Raw genomic sequence first — 3,788 nt, forward strand, 5'->3', positions numbered from 1 at the left:
AATCATATCATGATTAGCTTTTGTATTAGAAAAACTAGCTATTAAATCCATTGAAATATATTTCCATGGACGGGCAGGAATTGGTAAAGGTATTAACAAACCATATTGCTTACCATGGTGCCGCTTGACTCTTTGGAAAATTAAACACTCAGAAACAAAGTTACAAACATCAAATTCCATTTTTGCGGCCAATAAAAATCTTCAACCAATGTTCTTAAAGTGAAAATAATACCTCTATATCCTTGATATGGAGGACTATGAATTTTGTGCAATACAAATTATCTAAATTGAATAGCGACACACAATCTTTTCTCATAAAACATAAATCCATCAGAATAAGAGAAAGAATCAATTGGAATCCAGTTATTATCAACTAATTTGTTCCAATCAGCTTGAAAAATGGGTCATTGTCATAGGTATCCTTCATAGGAGTAAGGGAATCAAAGGATAGAATGGAAATATTATGGATACTTGGTCTTCTACTCAAGGCATCGGCAACAATATTTTCTCTTCCTGGTTGATATTGGATAAGTGGATGAAAACTTTGAATGAAACACTACAAGGATACAGAGGCATAGCAATGGCGCTTTGCAATGCAAAATAGCGGCGTCGCTATTTGCATCGCATTTGCAAATAGCAATGGTGCTCAGATGAAAAAACGCGGGCCGAAACCTGAGCGCATTATTTTACACGAACAAACGAAAGAGAGCGAAAGGGAGAGTGAACTCCATCTTGCATTTGAGAGGGAGAGGGAGAGAAAGACAGAAAGAGGGAGAAGTAAAGCTTCTCACCGCCGCCGTCGTCATTGACGAAGAAGAGGAGGAAGTGTACGGAGGGCAAAGAGGAGCCGCTGTCGCAAAGAGGAGCCGCTGAATCCATGCTTGGGCCTTTACGGTGAGTGCATTGTTCCTTCTTGCTTTGTTTTTGTTTTTTCTCTTTTTCTTTTCTTGTTTATTGTTGTTTAGTTTTCTTGTTTGTTATTGTTGTTGTTGTTATTGTTATAGTAGTAGTAGTAGTAGTTTTTTCTTCTTTTCTTGTTTGTTATTATTATAGTAGTTGTTGTTGTTGTTATTATTGTTGTTATTTTTTCTTCTTTTCTTGTTTATTGTAGTGGTAGTGGTTTGTTGTAGTCGTAGTCGTAGTCGTCGTAGTCGTGGTTATTGTAGTACTAGTAGTAGTAGTAGTGGTGGTGGTGGTGGTGGTGGTGGTGGTTTTCTTGTTTGTTGTTGTTGTTGTTTTTCTTTTCTTGTTTATTGTTGTTTAGTTTTCTTGTTTGTTGTTGTTGTAGTAGTGGTAGTAGTAGTAGTTTTTTCTTCTTTTCTTGTTTGTTGTTGTTATTGTTGTTATTTATTTTTCTTCTATTCTTGTTTATTGTAGTGGTAGTGGTAGTGGTAGTGGTAGTAGTAGAGAGAGAGAGAGTTGTTGTGGTAGTCGTAGTCATCGTAGTCGTGATGGTAGTAGTACTAGTAGTAGCAATAGTAGTTTTCTTGTTTGTTGTTATTGTAGTAGTAGTAGTTTTTTTCTTTTCTTGTTTATTGTTGTTTAGTTTTCTTATTTGTTGTAGTAGTAGTAGTAGTAGTAGTAGTAGTAGTAGTAGTTTTTTCTTATTTTATTGTTTGTTGTTATTGTAGTAGTAGTTATTGTTTTTTTTTTTCTTATTTTCTTTTTTATTATACTAATAGTGGTAGTGGTTTATCGTAGTCATAGTCCTAGTCCTAGTCCTAATCGTGGTCGTAGTCGTCATAGTCGTGGTTGTAGTAGTATTAGTGGTATTATTGTTTGTTGTTGTTGTTGTTGTTGTAATAGTTTTTTTTTGTTTTCTTGTTTATTTTTGTTTAGTTTTCTTATTTGTTGTTGTTGTTCTACTAGTGGTAGTAGTAGTAGTTTTTTCTTTTCTTTTCTTATTTGTTATTGTTGTTTTTTTTCTTCTTCTTCTTCTTCTTTTCTTGTTTATTGTAGTGGTAGTGGTAGTGGTAGTGGTAGTGGTAGTGGTAGTGGTAGTGGTAGTGGTAGTGGTAGTGGTAGAGAGATAGAGATGTTTTGTTAAAGGAAATTGGTAGTAGAGAGAGAGAGATGTTTTGTTAAAGGAAATGAGAGAGGGAGAGGAAGAGAAAAAGGCAGAAGGAACAAGAGAGAGGGAATAAGCATACAACATAATAAAGAAAGAGGAAAAGAGAGAGAGATGGAAGGAGAGGAGAGAATGAATGGATAAAAAACAAAGAGAGAGTGGTGGCGAGGTTCAGTGCAATACCACGAGATGGAAAACACTCTGACATACGTTAATTTGTGGGTGGGTGGAGACTTTACATATGTTAATTTTTGTTGAGTTACAAGAGAAGAAATATCTTCTCAAACAATTTAAGAAAGAAAAAAAGAATGATAACAAAAACAAATTGTTTATCGTAACGTAGAAAAAATAAAAAATGATGAAGGTCATGATGTTCAAGATCGCGAGGCGTATCTTAATCAGCGTGTTCCATGTCCTTGCTCTCAATGTAAGCTGGCAATTAGACGAAAACGTTGATTGTCTATAGAATACGTACGATGCTTCGACGAGTTTCAATCTAAGATCATTGATCAGGCGATCTCAGATTTTGAGCAAATGATAAGAAATGTGTATATCAATCATGCATTGTATTCGCAAGCTAATTGAATACCATATACAAGAACATTGGGTGTGGCTAGCAGATTTTCTATCCAAGGATGTGACGTCTCATCCCAAGGAGGAGTGCACCCTTTGCGGCCAGTTAGAAGAGTTCGTGGGCGTGCGATGGATGGAGCGCTTGAGCCAATCCACCACTTGGAAGGGACTATCCAATCTATACCGTCAATACCAGAGGAGACAGGCAGCCTTCCAAACTTACCTACAAACTTGGAGCCTGAGATGGAGGCAATGATCGATGCATTGATTCCCATGGATGTCAAGACTTCTGATCTGCTTAGAGAGAAAGCATCCATACCATTATACGGTAGGTGCTGAGTACAAGACACTGCTTGCAGTCCTAAGTGTACAAGAAAAATATGGTTGCAACAATGCGAGTGTGACCAAGTTGTTCAGGTACCTTGTACGTACGCTTCGTTGATTTCTTTTCAACACTATCATTAAAAATATTTGTGCTTTTTCAATGTGTTTTATGATTTTTTTAAGGTTACTGAAGTATCATATATTACCACTTGCAAATACCATGCCTGAGTCTTGTGATGATGCATGACATGTTTTACGAAAGCTTGGCATGGACTACAACAGTATCTATGCATGTATCAATGATTGCATACTGTTTCGAGGAGAATACGAGACTATGGAGACATATCCTAAGTGTGGTGCTCACAAGTATTGACAGGACTTGCAAGGGCAAACCATCTCTCAAAAAGTTCTTAGACACTTTTCACTTATCCCCCGCATAAACCACATGTTTCGTACGTCCAGCATGGAGAGCTTGACAATGTGGCATATGCAGAATAGGTCCACAGATGGAGTTTAACGAATATCAATGGATTCACGCGCATGGAGCCACATTGACTCTACCTTCCTAGGCTTTTTCCGAGAGCCAAGGAATCTTCAGCTCGGTCTTGCTATGGATGGTGTGAACCCATTCGGTCTGCGCTCAACTTCTTATAGTGTGTGGCCTATAGTCCTTTTCAACTACAATATCCCTCCATGGCTTTCTACGAAGAAAGGAGATCTCATCCTTAGCTTACTCATTCCCGGCCCGCTACAAAGTCAAAAAAATGGACATATATCTTCGTCCATTAGTCGATGAGCTTAAGATTTTGTGGGAGGAGGGGGT

The sequence above is a fragment of the Lygodium microphyllum genome, chromosome 5 (genome assembly GCF_053477565.2).
Source record: "Lygodium microphyllum isolate KBCC chromosome 5, Lygodium_microphyllum_v1.1.10, whole genome shotgun sequence".
In the NCBI taxonomy this organism is placed as follows: domain Eukaryota; kingdom Viridiplantae; phylum Streptophyta; class Polypodiopsida; order Schizaeales; family Lygodiaceae; genus Lygodium; species Lygodium microphyllum.